Genomic DNA, 17,927 nt, shown 5'->3' with positions numbered 1-17,927 from the left:
AGATGAAAGTGATAGCGAAACTACTGAATTTGCTCTTATGGGTGAACAAGAAAGATATCAAATAGAGGCAGAATTTAAAAGGCTGACAGACAAAATTAGAGATCAACAAGATCTATTGAACAAAAGGGAATGTGATTTCAAAGAAGAAGCAACCAAACTAAGGGCCCAACTAGAAGAAGGAAACAAGGTAAGAAAGCTACTCAAGGACAAGGAAGACCAATGTCAAAAATTGCAGCATGAAGTGACATCATTAAGAAAAGAAGTCAACGAAAGAAGCACAACCATCAAGAAACTCAAAGATAGATCCAGCTACTATGAAAATCTTGAAGCTACAATCCTCTCACTAAAAGGAGATCTTGAAGAGTCAAAGAAGCAGAATACAGATCTACTCCAAGCTATTGCAAAACAAGAAAACGAAGTCACCAGCTTAAAATCTCAACTAGAATGTGCCTTCCGAGTTCGTCAAATGCAGCAGGATCTGTATGAAGAACAAGAAAAAGAAATTCTCAAACTAAGGGAACAAATGGAAGAAGGAAGGAAAGCTGAAGAAGTTTTGAAAAAGAAATCTCTTGAAAAGGAAGAACAGCTTCAGGTTGAGGTAGATATCTTGAAAGGTAAACTAGAGGAAAAGGATAAGCTTTTACGATTTCAAGATAGCTCTAAAGTATTGGATGATATTCTTAATAGTCAAAGGTCCCCTGCTATAAAGACTGGTCTTGGTTTCCATGAATCTGTTGAAGGTGAATCTAGTTCACAAGGTGAGGCAAGAAACTCTAAAAGGAAATCTAAAGTGATCAACGAAGAAGTGAAAGATCAATCTCATCATCAACCAAGGAAAGAGATTCCTCAAAGAAAATCCTTTACTCCTCCTATGAATAATGTTGAATGTTATGTATGTCATAATCTTGGACATGTTGCAGCTAGATGTAGAAGAAGAAGAGTTCAAGACCATTATGCAGAAAGGTCATCTCAATCAAGGTACTTTTATGGATATTGCTTTGCTTGCAATATGTTTGGTCACAAAGCTACTGATTGTTACAGGAGGAATATGAAACATGTAAGATGTTATGCATGTAACAAGCTTGGACATATAGCCAAGGAATGCAGGAACAAAGTTTGGGCACCATATCAAAAGGAGAAAATGTCATCATCACGCTTGAAGATATGGAGGAAAAAGGAAGTACAGTTAGAAAAGGATGGCACAGAACAATGTACAGACATACCAGAATCAGAGGAAGCTGAAAGTACAGGACGCAGTGCAGTAACAGGAGACCTGCGTGCGGACGCAGGCCAGACCAAGTCCAGGTGCGTCCAGGACGCAGTTCAGTAACTGAAGATCTGCGTGGGGACGCAGAGCGACTGAGGATCAGGTGCGTCCCTGAAGCAAAAGGACGCGGCGCGATAGTAATTTTGGGTGCGTCCCTGAGTAAAAGTACGCGGCGCGATAGTGTTTTTGGGTGCGTCCCTGCAGCAACAGGACGCAGCGCAGCAGAAGATGAAGTGCGTACCTGTCTCAAAGCATTTATTGGCTGATTCTTCTTGATATGCATGATCAGATTTAACAGATGGCACTGGTTCAGGGGGAGCATATGTCCTAAATGCATTGTTGGCATTATGGTCCTTGGTGACAATGCTTATGATTCATCTTGCTATTATGAGTTGGTCACATGATCAGATGTATGGTTGATTCTCTAATGATGCTTGCATGAAGTCTTTATTGTCCTTGGCACATATATGGATGAGGTTGGCTGATTTCGTGGATGATTATTCAAAGTCGCATTGTTGGAGACATGATGATGATGAGTTACTCATATGCATTTCATGATGATGTTGACATGAGCATGATGCATGATTTCTTTCTTGGCACAAATGGATGAGGATTGTTGGCTGGATACAGGGATGATTATTCAGACATATGTTGATTGATGCTGATGCTTTCATTTGATGGCTCTTGATTCATGTAGATCTGGATGGTTATGAGTTGATGTTGACAGATACTATGGAGCAGATTATACAGTGCTGTTGTTTGTCATGATCTTTAGATGTTTGGAAGGTCGTAGCAAGACTCATGTTGTAATGGTCTATCTATTATAGTCATCTCTTCAGGTCATGTAACGGCCTATGTCCCCCCACTATGCATGGGATGAAGATGTAATGTATTTGGTTCTCATATTTCTGATGTATTCCCACTTGGTTGGATGGATGATCCTTATTGTGATGAGTGATGGATGTATGTATTGAGTCTTTTGGTGATAGGAAGGTCATTTATGATATATATAGAGTCATGTTCTTCTTGTAGAACATCTTTTTGCAGACCTTGCTTACAGTCAGGGGGAGCTTGACCATGAACAAGCACTATACAGCAGAGCAGACATCTCAGCTTGTTCTCAGAAAGACCATTATCAGATTGGAGCACCATGACATATACAAAGGGGGAGCTCATTCAGAGACTTCAGCAGATCTGGTTCATAGTCAAAGGGAGCATGTTCTTAGGGGGAGCATACCCCTTTGCCCTTGATGTCAAAGGGGGAGAGTGATTTGGTGTTGTTGCCATCAAGTCCAAAGGGGGAGATTGTTGGCATTATGATGCATGTGTTGTACTTGATGGCAACCCCCCTCATAGAAGACCATCTCACTTATATTCATTCAGAAGAGATATCAAATGTAACGTAATACATAGATGCAGGACAACTCAAAGGAATCAAATGGCAAGTTCTTAGTAAGCGTTGCCATCAAGTCCAAAGGGGGAGATTGTTGGCATTATGGCTAAAGTGTTGTCCTTGATGGAAACTCATTCAGGTGGTAGTTCACTATTCTTCAAGTCAGCAGCAGAAGTTGATGATCAGCTCTCATTTTATTGAAAAATTATGAAGGACGCAGGAAGCCAGTTCAGAAGGTGCGTACCCGCAGGTACACCATGCAGAAACTGCGTCCAGGGACGCAGGCCAGCCGTTCAGGGGGTGCGTCCACCCAGTGCACACATTTCAAGGCAGAGAAAATCACGTGGGGGTTTCTTGTGTGGTATCTAGCCGATGGTTTTGTGTTTCTATGGTGTCGGCTCATGGTATTGTTCCATGTTTTGAGGAGGAGCTTGCCTATATAAAGCAAAGGAGATCATTTGGATTTGGCAAGTCTTGGGTTGAATATCTTATGAGGGCTAGATCTGGTCTAGATCTAAACAAGGCGAATCTACTGATGGACCGAGATCTCTTCGGCGCATGTTCAGATCTGTGGATCTGATTGTCTGGGTTACTTCTGAAGTCTTGAAATCATATATGCCCGGAGGGACGCAGGCGCAGTAAGGGTTCAGGTGCATCCGGGACGCAGGAGCGAAGAGTTTCAGGTGCGCTGGACGCAGGCGCAGAAGGGTTCAGGTGCGCCGTGACGCAGGCAGTTCAGTAGACTCAGTGCGAGGGACGCAGGCTAGCAGTTGAGCAGAGTGCGTCCGGGACGCAGGCCAGCAGTTGAGCAGGGTGCGTCCAGGGACTCAGGCTAGCAGTTGAGCAGGGTGAGTCCGGGACTCAGGCTAGCAGTTGAGCAGGGTGAGTCCGTACTCAGGCTAGCAGTTGAGCAGGGTGCTTCCTTCTCTTAAAATCTTTGTTTATCATTGTTGTGTTCTGGGTTTGGTCCTATTATTGTTGATCTGGTTACTTCAGTTGATTGGGTGTTTCAGAAGGTTGTTTGAGCTTCAATGTTGTTGTTGGGTCCAGTATGAAAATTGGATGAAATGTGGCCTTTCAGTTTATGGGTTGTGCTTCAGTGTATCCAGTATGAAAATTGATGAAACGTGGTACTTGAAGGAGAGAAGATTGTAGGCCGGCGCCTACGTACTAGTATCTAAGCTAGTACAAGAGCTAAAGGAAATCTTTGGAGCATTGTAGCAGGTAGTAGCCTGCGTACTAGTAAATGGACCGGCTAGTACAAGAGCAAAGGGGGTTGTAGCTCCCGTACTGGTATAAGGCTGCACCAGTACAAATATTGTAAAAGAATTTTCTTATTAAGAAGAAGATTGAGATGACTTGCAGCAGGTGGTTTTTCTCCCGCATTGGGTTTCCACCTTACATCATTATGTTCATGTGTGTGCCTTATGTGTGATGATATACTTTATGTTACTGCATCTGTTAACTGATAATATGGTTGATAATGTTCTAATGCACTCATTGAAGATCGATTAACTTAATCATAAGAAGTTGTGGAAGTAGCATATATGAATCTGATTATGGAAATGAAAAAGTTTTATTAATATGATAATACTGATTCACCCCCCCCTCTCAGTATTATTTCCAACAGGTAATAGCATATAAATATAGTATTCCAAATTCAGATCAAGTTCATATCAGAGCCAGGTTTGCTTTGTGCAAGGAGGAATTAACCATTGTTTGCAAGTGAATGTGTTTTGAAGCTCAAGTGAGGAGAAGGTTTTGGAAATGAGAGAAATATTCTTACGATCTCCACCAACTCTCTACCAACATTTCTACCTCAATTTGTAGAAGAAGCTTCAAGAAAAGCATGTCCCAAGGATGAGAGCCTACAAGAATGTCAAAGGATGTTAAGGCTTTTATAAAGGCTTTCTTAGACATGGAAGAAATGGTGAAAATCCTCTATGAAGAGAGGAATACCAAATTTCAAGATGAAAGCTCTAGACCTCCAAGAGGAGAATGTTCTCCAAGGGAAGGAGGTAATAAGAATGGTGATAAACCACAATATTCTCCACAATCTTCATGTTTTTCTACAACTCTTATGCAAGATTCTAGTGTAGAAATTCCCTTAGAGAAGGAATATGGAAAATTTTGTACCTTTTGTCCACATGATGTGGAGGATGACATTCTATCAGCAACCAAATCTAAGGAGCTGAAAGAAGAGAGTCAAAGAGTCCAATAGGACACATCTAGAATCAAAAGGGAGTTTGAAAACATCTTTGTATGTCAATCAAAAGATGAGGCAAATGGTAATAATTTAAATGCTTCTTCTTTACATGAAAGTGTTGATGTAAATTCATTTGAAACCTTTCAAAAACATAGCAAAGGCATTGGATCCAAGCTCTTGACCAAGATGGGTTACAAGGGAGGAGGCCTTGGAGTGAACCATAAAGGCATTAAAAATCCAATTGAGGCAAAGGAGAGGCCTAAATATGAAGGCTTAGTCTATGTTGCAAAATAAGAATGGTCTTCTAGCGATAGCTCATGGGTATCGTGTTCCTTTTTCCATAAAAGAGGACATGAGGAGGCAAGATGTTGGGATTTGCATCCAGAATTGGTACCTGCTTGGTTCCTCAAGAATAAGGAGGACTTGAAGTGCAAAACATCTCCAAAGAGAGATGAACAAGTTGAAGAAGAAACAAAGCTAAGTTCTTCTTGCCATGCAAGTTCCTCATGCAAGAAGCGTAAACCAAAGGACAACAAAAAGAGGTATAATCATCTTGTTAATTCAAATGCTTTTCATAATGGAAAACAACATGATGACTTGAATAACATGTTGAGGAATGTGTTTCCATGCACCTTTTACCTTTTATCTAACCATTGTGTAGATAAGTGCGATAAAAGGAAAGCAATCATCAAGAAGATGTTCATGTCTATTGGAATTGAGTTTGAAAAGAGAAAATCTCATCTAAGGTTAAAGACATGTGAGCCAAGGGAAGCTCAGAAGAACTTTTTCACTCACTGCAATATCAGTGGGCATTGGGCCAAGAAGTGTTGGAAATTGTTTGCACAACTTCATCCTGGTAAGGGCACACAACTTATGCAAGCACCAGAAGAGGAAGCGACAAAAGAAAAAGTGGTGCAAGATGCGACCATCCCTGAAGTAGCTTTAGAAGAAGAAAAAGTTCAAATAGAGGGTTCATTTACCTAGTTGGGTAAGAAATGGGTGGACCATTTGTCCAGTTGAATCTTGTAAATCTTTTCTTTCCACTAGTTCCATATCCCCATAGTTGGGTAATTTGTAAAAGTGATCTTCATAAATAAATCACTTATATGCAACAATGTTTTCTTTGGGCATTATTATGATAGTTTGTCTTGTTGATAGTCAATTTGTATGGAAAATTTGGGAGTCAAGTTATTCCATCTTGTAAAAATGCATTTCTATTTGTAGTTTAAGAAAGCATTTTAAAACTGTTCTATGAATAGTTGCAGCACATTCAGTATGTTACAAATGTGTTAAGCACACAAGTTATAAAAGTATTCACTATGTGAAACTTGTTTAGGTTAATTTGTCAATGTATTTTTTGACCTTATCCTCGATAAATATTTTGTAGAAGAGTGCCTTGGAATTCTTCTTGGGAAGGATGTTGCTGTGGATGGACATAGTGACTTGGACAAGCCGAGAAGAACATCGAACTTGAATTCTTTGGTCAAGTTATATTTCAATTTCATCTTGGGAAAGATCCAAGGCAAGTACAAGTCAGGTCACTTCAAAAATTGATTCAATCAAGTTTGGAAAAATGAAGGAACTGTACCTTCAAATGTTGAACAATTGAAGGTGAACTTTTGGAGACCAAAAGTTTTTCAGTGGGGAAGAGTGATCAAGAGCTCAAAATTTGTCAAAAATTAAAATTTGTCAAAATGATGTGGAACCTAAATGAACACGTAGATCTTTTCATCCTAATTTTTGCATAACTCGTTTCGCAAAAAACCAATATCATATGCTCAAGATATCGCGTTCTGATCATTTTGCCAAATAGGAAAATTTAGAAAAAAAAAAAAAGATAGGCTAGTCAGCAGTCCATACTGCTGACGTGACACTGACTGGGCAGGTGAGATGGTAGGTTAAATTGGTCAAAGTATTCTCCAGCAAATTGGGTGGTGCCAAGTGGTAGCTTGTTATTGGTCCAAGTGGTAGCTTTTGTGTTGTCCATGTGCTTTTGTGGTGGCCAATCTCAGGACGCCACGTGGTAGCCTAAGAGCCACAAAATGGAGCAACGGTCCGGATAGAGGCAGTGGAGATCGAACATGTGACCTCCAAAATACTAAAGCAAAGGCTTCACCATTACACCATATGAGCATGACTTAACCATAAACATTTTCATTTATATTTAAATGTTAATGCCGTAGAGTTTGGGAGGTGGGCGCGGACTTAACTGCCCATGTGAATGCTCCAACCTTAACTGCAGGCATTTACCGTAACTGTTAAGGGAGCCTAACCATTGTAGTAGCCAAAAACATGTGAAAACTCCAACTTTAACTGCCATAATTTACCATAGCCTTCAGGGGAGCCTAACCGTGAACGCTCCAATCTTAATCACCAACAATATCCTCTCGAAAGATTACCACCGTTAACTTCCAGACCCTAACCGCATCATGTGACCAATAGGAATGAAATTTTTTATAACCACTGATGGGGTTATGGGTGGAATTAATCGTCCTATAATTTCGCTCAGCGATGGGTGAAAGTTTTGACCAGTTAGCACTTTTTGAGAAATTTGTGGAGAGAATAGCGGCCTAACTAGGAGAGGTCATAACTTCTCCAGTTTTCAACCAAATTGGGTGTAAAAAGAGGCTATGTAGCCATTTTTTCATATTCTAGACTCATTGGAGCAAGTTTCAGGATCAAAGGAGAACTTCTAGATAGTTTTTTTTGCAAATTGAAGCCTATGGGTGCCATGGTCAACCAAAGTGTTGATTCAGTTTATGGAGGAGTTTGAAGATGGAGATGACCTTGCAAGGGTTTTCCAACCTCCATGTGATTTCTACAACAACCATTACATCAGTTCTGTAGCTTTTATTCCACTTTTCTCTATATAAGTTTTGGATAAGAGACTTGTTTATATATTTTAAGTGGATTGTGGTATTGTTTATGCTCTTTAAAGTTGGAGTATGGGGTCTTGGTGTAAGATGGATATGTTTGCTGAAGGTTTACATGTTTGATTGTAGGTTAACATGTGTATGGAGTGAGAACTCTTGCAGAAGTTGTTTCTTTGAAGGAGAAACTAGCCATTCCATTTCAACACTTTATGTACTCTTCTTTTTCTAGACATTGAGCATAATGAGAAGGGGTCATGCCTTTAGAGCTGATCCAAGGAGATGTAGCCCAGGAGGGGTGAACTCCTTTAACAATGGTTGGTGTATCACTGATTGATGCATGCTTCCATTCAGTGCTTTGATTTCATGTTTAAAGTCTTTCATGAAACTAAATTAAGAAAACAAACATAAAAACTCATGTTTTTAATTGCTATTTTGGAGTACAAACCTCAAGAACATTTTTGTATTATGATGAGGATCTTAGCATAGAAATCTAGTATTCCAAATTCATATCAGTATTTGTCAGCAATGATGTCATTTTTTAGTAATAACTTAGTCAATGAAATATCCACCCTTGTGAAATCGAAATAAGGATTTGTTATTTATCAGAGCATGGTAAGCATATTTTGCACTAATTCTAAAAACCTTAGTTAACTTTAAAGTTGAAAACCTATCAAAATCCTAATATCTATGAATTGAATTTCACTAAATGTTGAATCGAAACAAAATTTTGAAACAATTGTAAACTGAATTTAACTGAAGTTGGATAAGCTTTAAATAAATTAAAATTGACACTTACATATGTATGGAATGCATGTATCCTCAAGTCTCGCTACATAACTGCACCTCCCTCACACTTTGTTGTGCACATGAACCATGAATATTAACAAACTATTTCGTATTGCCACTATACAGACCTACAATAAATGCACCTTTATTGCTACTATAACCACTTACACTTGGTACCTGTTGGCTGAGTGCACCTCAGTACTGTTGATAAGAGTGTTGGAGCTAAACCAGGTAAAAATCTAACATGATTGCACCTTCAAATTAACAAGATTGAACTTTTAGTTTAGAAACTAATTGTTCAAAGTGTTTGCAATACTTTTCCTACTGGAAAGTCTCCTTTCTTAGAATATTTTGATATTTGAATTTTGAACAAGAAGTTGTCCTGAAAAATCAACGATGTTTTCCTGAACGTCAATCTTCAAGGTTGGGTGCCTTCCAAGTTTGAATTCACAAATTTCCTCTCTTCTCAGCGTTTGGAAAGCACCTCTACTTTCTTTCCATGTTTTTTCAGATTATGAATGCATGAGAAGATTGGATGATTTTGAAAATTTTCCATTAGATTTTATTCATTTTATATTTTCATAGAAATATATATTTAAATTTTACAATACAAAATTTGTTGCAAAATCAGATAGTTGAGGATAAGAATTATCCTCTGACCAAAATAGGGAAACCCAAAACCTAAATAATAGGACACATCAATGAGGGGCCTTGTGTTTGTATCGTGTACTTCAGACATGTGACATACTAGCACATGTCCTAAAACATGACACATGCCAAACATTTTCCCCACATGTGCCTTAGATGTATCATACACCAAGGCACAAAAAGGATGTGTTTCCTCATATGACTTGGACAACATTGCTGAGTTGATATTACCTAATTTGTATCTTAATGAAATAATGCTAAAATTGTCTCTTTTGATGAAGTTGATAGTCTTAATGGGTCATCCTCCAAAGCACCAGATTCAGATCTTATATTGGATAAAGAGGATGAAGGAGAAGAGAGTTGTGCTAGTGGTCATGATTTTGATGATTATGGCAGAGACAAACTATGAGTTTCTTCCATATATAGTTCTAATGTCTATCCTATTCTGTATTTTCCATTAGCATTTGGACCTGTAGTATCAATGGCTCAATAATAAATATCTATGAATAATTTTGATTTTGATGAGATCAAATGACCTAATGGGAAAGCTTCCTGTTATGGTTCTAACTTCCAAACTTCTATTTTATGACATATGTGCATTGAATATTCTAATTTCTTGTTTTTTTTATCATCATTAATGTAGTAAGTAGTTGTATCAATAGTTTGTAAATGTTAATTTTTTTTTAAATTGGATATTTATGCTCATATATATATATATATATATATATATATATATATATATATATATATATATATATATATATATATATTTGTATATGTAATTTATAATTTTTGTAGAAATACACACACACACACATCTATAACATGTCCCTTATGTCCTATTTCTGGGGTCAATGTGTCCTGTGTTGGATATTGTTTCCATGTCCTATGGTACTTACATGTGATAAATAAAAGTGTTTTGTCCCTAAAATTGTCACTCACTTTTATATTTAACTCTACTTTTAATTTTAGCAAAGTGCCCAATTAAGAAATAATTTTCAACACTAGTCCCAAACTCAATGCTAATGTTGATATCCATTCAACATTTTTTGTTGTCCAATGTAATATGGAAAGGAATTGTTGGGAGCTTGAACACCAGAAGATTTTCTAAAGGTAATCTTAATTATGTAGATGTTGATTGTGATTTACATAAATTTGTGCTTAATTCTTAGGGATAGGGATTGCTAGAACCTAATGTGTTATATGAAAAGAAACAAGTATCACAACTCATTCCTTAGCATGTATATATCACTCAATCTTGAGGGAATATTCCCACTATAAGGTTTTGAGCTACTACCTAGCAAATTCACTTCTTTTTTTTCTGTCAGTATTCTATGAATTTATATCAATGGTATTCTTTTTGTTTATTCCTTGTAGTTTGAAGTGGCTTATGTTTCTTTATGAATACTAAGCCAATGTTCTTGCTATGGGAAAAAGTTTTAATTATTGTTGACCATTTATTTTCAATGATGTTGGGCTCGCATGGGTATCTGTAACAAACCACTTCACAAAAATTGTTTGGTTATATTTAAGGTATTCCTATCACTTTTTTACTAGTAGTTAAATAATAAAAATGCATCCTTTAAAATTTGAAAACATCATATGAATACCTTTATCCTTCCTGAACCCAAATTATTCTTATGTTGGCTATAGGAGAAAGGTGAGATTGATAACCAAGAAGAAGGGTGAGGATCAATACCTTGAGTAAAGAGAAGGTTAAAGTTGACAACTTGATGAAAAGAAATCTTGGGGTGTGCCAAAATCTCTTTTCATATAAAAATTCTGATCCTTGACCTGTGGGTTACGGCCCACAAGTCTCTGTGGGTTATGGCCCACAAGTATCTTCGGAAGCATTCTAATATACTTTTTAAGTTACAGCCGTGGATCTTCATTAAAATCGAACATCCATGCATAGGAGATAAGCAATATGGAAACAATATATGTGTGAAGTCTTAATACCCCACGACATGCATAATTAACAAACACACGGAAGCATATAATTCAGCTCCAATTCATTTGATACGATCTCAAAATATATACAGCCACCTCTGTGAATGTCGCCGTCTGCATCATCACCCAACGCCAAATGATGCAAGTCTTCACTGCTCCCATTTGATACAATTTCGATTCAATACGTTCTCCTCTGATCTGTTCTAATCGGAACCGAAGACCAGCCAGAATGCCGATCTGATGCGATGATATTCAGGATCAGACAGGCTTTTAAGACACGGCCTCTTCATTTGACGCTCAGTCCTTCCTCTATGGCAATTACATAAAACTCAGGCTTTATTCAAAAGTCAAATACCAATAATAACATTCCTACAGACGTTTGCAACAGCGCTTTCAACAGAATACTCATACAGAACAATTAAACGTTATTTTGGATCTCCATCGATCCTATGACTGATCGATGTCGATTGATAAACTCTCACGCAGAATTAACTCATAGATTTAAACTACAAATCCATCGCTCCACACGCAGGAAACCAACAGAATATATTATTTAATTATATACAAAAATAGCTTACATCTAAGGCATTGCAGCCTTAGCCAAATAATCCACACCGATTACATTGTATTTTCCTCCCCCTCTCGTCTCACGCATACATACTTGCTTATAAAGTATTTACAAGGCATGAATCAGTTAAGATCCACAAAATCGCTCCTGAAAACACTCAACAACTTACTTAAATCTCTCATTTTAAATCAATTTAAGAGAAGATCTTCCCTTTGTTCAGTTTCGCTGTCCACGTCCTCCTCGCTGAGCTTCGGATTCCTCTTCAATTTACGAGGAGTTAGATGCTCCTGCATCAGACTCCCGAGGTAAAAAAAAATTATGACTTCCAGGTCATATACTTCTCCTGGTCCTTAGCAATTCTACCCACTATATTTCTTTAGTGGAACTGCCTTCATGATCTTCTGTGAGCTGCAACCAACCTCTGCAGTAACAGTCTCCTCTGTTACACCATACCTCACCAAGCCCTCCGCACTCGGTCTTTTGGCATCCTTCTGGTTCTCTTCTCTGGAACCAATTGAGCACACCTTGCTCTAGGTTGCTGCAAATCTTCTCACCTTCCACTCGTGCCGCCATCTGCATGATGGTAAGACCACAAACTCGCTAGTTTTAGCACAACTGTACCTCCTCATTCTTCTCTCTCTGGAATCCAATTCCTCGCAGGAAACTTTCCCTGCTCTGATACCACTTGATGAAAAGAAATCTTGGGGTGTGCTAAAATCTCTTTTCATATAAAAATTCTGATCCTTGACCTGTGGGTTATGGCCCACAAGTCTCTTCGGAAGCATTCTAATATACTTTTTAAGTTACAGCCGTGGATCTTCATTAAAATCGAACATCCATGCATAGGAGATAAGCAATATGGAAACAATATATGTGTGAAGTCTTAATACCCCACGGCATGCATAATTAACAAACACACGGAAGCATATAATTCCGCTCCAATTCATTTGATACGGTCTCAAAATATATACAGCCACCTCTGTGAATGTCGCCGTCTGCATCATCACCCAACGTCAAGCGATGCAAGTCTTCACTGCTCCCATTCGATACAATTTCGATTCAATACGTTCTCCTCCGATCTGTTCTAATCGGAACCGAAGACCAGCCAGAACGCCGATCTGATGTGATGATATTTAGGATCAGACAGGCTTTTAAGACACGGCCTCTTCATTTGACGCTCAGTCCTTCCTCTATGGCAATTACATAAAACTCAGGTTTTATTCAAAATTCAAATACCAATAATAACATTCCTACAGACGTTTGCAACAGTGCTTTCAACAGAATACTCATACAAAACAATTAAACGTTATTTTGGATCTCCATCGATCCTATGACTGATCTATGTCGATTGATAAACTCTCACGCAGAATTAACTCATAGATTTAAACTACAAATCCATCGCTCCACATGCAGAAAACCAACAGAATATATTATTTAATTATATACAAAAATAGCTTACATCTAAGGCATTGCAGCCTTAGCCAAATAATCCACACCGATTACATTGTATTTTCCTCCCCCCTCTCATCTCACGCATACATACTTGCTTATAAATTATTTACAAGGCATGAATCAGTTAAGATCCACAAAATCGCTCCTGAAAACACTCAACAACTTACTTAAATCTCTCATTTTAAATCAATTTAAGAGCAGATCTTCCCTTTGTTCAGTTTCGCTGTCCACGTCCTCCTCGCTGAGCTTCGGATTCCTCTTCAATTTACGAGGAGTTAGATGCTCCTGCATCACAACTCAGCTAATGTAGCAATTAATTCCTCCAATACTTGTTGTGGTTGTTCATGGAAAATAAAGTGTGGAATATGAGAATGAAACATATACTCTTACTAAAATATCCTTGCGATATGCATCCAAGTTAGCTTCCACCTCCAATAAATATACGGGAAAGAAAGTTGAAAATGAAACTTGTATGTATCCTTTTTCACGTAGAAAAAAGTCGTAATTTATATTCATATTGAAATAAATTACATTTTGTAGATGCTTAGAGCATATGTAGATAGCTGTCCGTGAATAGGACAAGTACACTCGTAAAAAGAATAAAAAAAGTTACAATTACATCAAAGCCTATACTTTTCTGCCCTTCTTCTTCTCCACCCTACGCCAACCCTGCGAGTCGGAAGGGGGAACAATGATGGCCTGTGAGTATTCCTGCGTGTTCACTGGTGGTTCTTTGTCGGATTTTGATCCTTCTGATCCATGGGTTCTTTTGTTGCCACTAGCTTCCGGCCGTGGCGTTTCCTGCTGCTGAACATGGTCCTCCATTTGTGGGTCTGGTGCTTTTTCTTCATGTGTGCCATTCTGTTCCATGTTTATATCCGGTTCCTCTTGATTCACTTTATGCTCTGGCTGATTGTCCTCTTCTTCCAGCGGTTCTGTATTCTGCCACCCATTTGGCTTTTTTGGCTGTTTCTTGTTTCCTTTTGTATTCTTTCTGGCCAGTGGGCAAGAATTTTGAAGGTGTCCTGTTTGCCGGCAGCTGCGGCATCTGAATGCTGTGTTTTCATAGTCTAGGGGCTGTATCCTCTCAGTGTTATTATAGATTAATGATATTTTATCAGGCAGCCCCTGACTCAAATCCACTTCAACGCAAATTCTGGCAAATGTGTATATCCCTCTGTCATATCTGTCTTCATCAACTTTTAGGAGTTTCCCCAAGGAATTCCCAATGGCATATAATACTATGGGGTGCCAGAGATGTAATGGGAGGTTGTGAAGCCTCACCCAAACAGGTGTTGTTGTGATTTTCATAGTATTTGGGTCGAAGTCAGCAAACCAAGGGGTAACAAAGAGGCCTGCACTACCCCAAAACCAAGGCCCCTTATTGATGATGCTGTCCCTTTCTTCCTCTGTGTGGAAGTGAACAATGAAAAAACCTTTTGATACTAGGTATATATTACATTCTGGTGTCCAGCGGGAATGTATCCATTGATGTAAAGCATCTGATTTTGGCCAGAAACCATTAAATCTACATATTACAGCATGTTTTGTGAAGTCAGAGTGTATTGTAGTTACCTCTGGTATAGTAACTTGGAGCATTGCATGTTCCAGTTTTTGTTCTACTATATGTGGCCCAGGTTGTTCTGGTGGTAACATTGGTTTGTCCTGCATTTTTCCTTTCCCCTTTACTGCATCACGAAAGGTGCCTGAGGTCTTTGAGCCGGATCCGTTGCAGCCTCCACGCAGTCTTAGGTTAAGGTATATGGTTGTATCCTGACAGATCCCATATTCCTGTAGAGTAAGATGGTCCTGTAAGCTACGCCCTGCACATATCAGGTTCTGGTGTCTTGTGGGTATTCCAAGTTGGTTTTGTATTTTGTTTTTTAGCTCTTGTATGTTTGAATTCTTGCTGAGTCGCATGCAACAGTGGCTGCCCCCTGTTTGTTTGATGAAGATCTGGATCCAATCTTTACCCTGGCAGTCCCCTGTTTTTTTTTTTATGTCCATCCCATAGGGTTTCCAGATCTGGCTGTCCCTTGACAATGGCTCCCAGGCAGAGCCCCATGGTATGTAGGTACTCAGATCTATATCATATATTAACAGAACTATAAAATGGGTTTTTCCTTCATACCTTAAAAACAAGCTGCGTTTTTCCATACTGAAGGCTCCGTTTTTACTGAAGAACGCTCCCTCGCTCAAAACGCTTGTGCCGATCTGAGGGTAATCGACAATCCTCGACTTCTGGGTGTAACCCATACTTGTCAGATCCTGGCAAACAAGGGGATCGATCAGATCTGGGTTTTTTATGTGCTGGTTTTTCTCGAGCTGTAAAAACCCTTCTGTGATCTGAGGGATCAGGTCCTTGAAAAAAGCCTGTGGGGATCCCTTTCTCGCTACCGTGACAGGGTTTTTGAAGGCCCAGTGAAAAGTTTGTGCGTCCCCATTCGGCTGGCCTCTCGCTGTCCAAAGTTCCAGGACATTTGGGGTTTTACTTTCCCTTTGTTTTTTGTCCAGATCTGGTAGATCCCGTCCAGATCTGAAGATTTTATCTCTGATCACGGCAGGCTGGATCAGATCCCCTTCATGCCGTCGATCTCTGTAATTTTCTGCTCTTGTTCCGCTTGATAGACCCCTCCTGGGTTCGTATTTCTGAGCATGCTCCCATCTACCATAAGTCAGGCCAGACCTGGACGGATTTTCACCTTCAAAACGGGTTCTGAACGCAGAGACAGATATTTCCTGCGGATCCCCGATCTCGCATCTCACCGCGGCCTTCGCCTTCAGATCGTCCTGTGATGCCGATGGTCTGAGCAATACCCAGCCTTTACTGGTTCCGCAGAGGTGAACGGAGGCGGCAGACAAGGGGTCTGCGGCCAGAGAAGATTGAAACAGATTGTATATGGCCATGGATGAGCAGGTGCCGCAGGTTCGATCCCGGGTTCGTCCAGTTGCTTAGCTCTTTTGTTATTACCAATTCAAGGAATGGAAACTTGTATGTATCTAGTTGGCTTCACTTAGAATAATCAATTGACTATATTACAATTAGGATTTTGTTAGTTCTGCTTGTAGCTTTATATCTAGTCTATTGTTTTGTAATATTGACTATCTTTATTAAGCTACTTTTTCTATCCGAAATATGAAAATTTTCCTTTTAACATGAAGTCTTCTAAGAAATATTGTACACAAATTTTTACTTGCTTGAATTGGCTATCACATGGTCAAACTATATTTTTTCAATACCAGAAGCATTTTATGAAAATTAATGAAATTCATTGTTTCATTTGGAAAGGCCTTTGGGCAGCTTTAGAAATCTAAAAGATCGAATGTGAATTATGTTTCGAGGATAGAAAGAAGCTTCATGGATGGAGCAAAGCATTTGGAAGATGAGTTCTCCCAGTAGTATTTATCTTTGAACAAGACCACTAGTTGTAGTGGATTGTGAATATTTATATTTGTTTATCAAGATTCAACAAAAATCTTATCCTTTTTTGATTGATTATTAATTGATGGATTTGTTATTTCTACTTGTTCTCTTTCTTGAAGTTTTTTTGCCAACTAGTTTGAAGTAATTGAGGATCAAACATTGGTGGTATTGTTGTAATATGTTAAATTCTTGTTTGTATTGAATCAAGTATTTGATGTAAAAGATCAATTGACGTGTTATACCTTGAAAATTACAAGTATGGTAAATATGGGAAAACTATTAGTTCTTTGCATGTAAATATGCAAATCCGATCTACTCTTATTTTATATTTTCATTATACTATCATTGATGTTTTGAGTTTGAGTGATTGAGGATGGCCACAGTTGTTACCTCAAATTGGAAGTTTGGTGTTGGAATTCAATGTGGGTTTTCCACTCAAGAATAATATAGCAACTGGAATATGAAAGATACATTCCAAAATAATCCTATTTGTGGGATTACTAGTGGTGATTGATAGATATTTTTGATGTTGGAAAATTTCTCCAAATCACAAGTGATATATTGTACCATAGATCAGGAACACAATGGAAAGGGAATAGTATTTGCAATTTATCTAATTATATTGTAGTGATCCATAAATATAAGCAAAACATTAATAATTTGATAAAGACTAGTTGGCTTATTCATGTGATAACGAACTCAAATATTAGTTCTAATTATTTGAAGAAATGATCATCAGATTCGGGCATTCCTTACATCATCGACCTCCATCCCTAGAATTATTCACTTATCCTTCTACATTATCCATTTATATACATGTATATGAGGCTATCCTATTATTGTATCCTTTTTACTTCATTTCATTTTGTTGGGTTGTGTTATATTCTTTCCACAACTAACCTACATAGTGAATCAGGGGGTTAGAGGGGGGCGGAGCCCCCCTTTCGTTGCACTGATTACATAGTGGGGGGGTCACGGGGGGGTGGTAGATCCCCCTGTCCAGGGGGTTTGAGGGGGGTGAGTAGCCCCCCTCTATGGGGTCCAGGGAAGCACCTCGAGAAAAAAATTTTGGACCCTATATTAGGTTGGGCGAACCTACCTATGGTTTTCGTTCCCTGGTTTTGGATGCGATGTTTTTCGGTCCATGGTATTGGATGCTTCAGCATGTATAAATATGTATTGTAACATTGAAAGGAATATAATGAAAAATCAAGTTGGTAGTCCTGGTTTTGGGATCCAGGGGAAAATCTCTGTGTATATGTGTTTTATGTGTTATGCTCTCGCATTATTTATTTTCTGTGTTTTAGAATTCATATGCAAGTAATTTTTGTATGGGGTTAAAACCTACATTTGGTATCAA

The 17,927-nt window shown here is 38.6% G+C and overlaps 1 pseudogene; it reads left to right on the top strand.

Moving 5' to 3' along the window:
* The window catches only part of LOC149262582 (DEAD-box ATP-dependent RNA helicase 32-like), a 32,533-nt pseudogene extending 22,951 nt beyond the window's left edge, over positions 1 to 9,582 (top strand).
* The last annotated feature ends 8,345 nt before the right edge of the window (positions 9,583 to 17,927 follow it).

The sequence above is a fragment of the Pinus tabuliformis genome, chromosome 6, assembly GCF_031772625.1.
Source record: "Pinus tabuliformis cultivar Carrire ecotype Pingquan chromosome 6, CPIR1, whole genome shotgun sequence".
Lineage (NCBI taxonomy): Eukaryota > Viridiplantae > Streptophyta > Pinopsida > Pinales > Pinaceae > Pinus > Pinus tabuliformis.
This window is presented reverse-complemented; position numbering and strand designations above follow the sequence as displayed.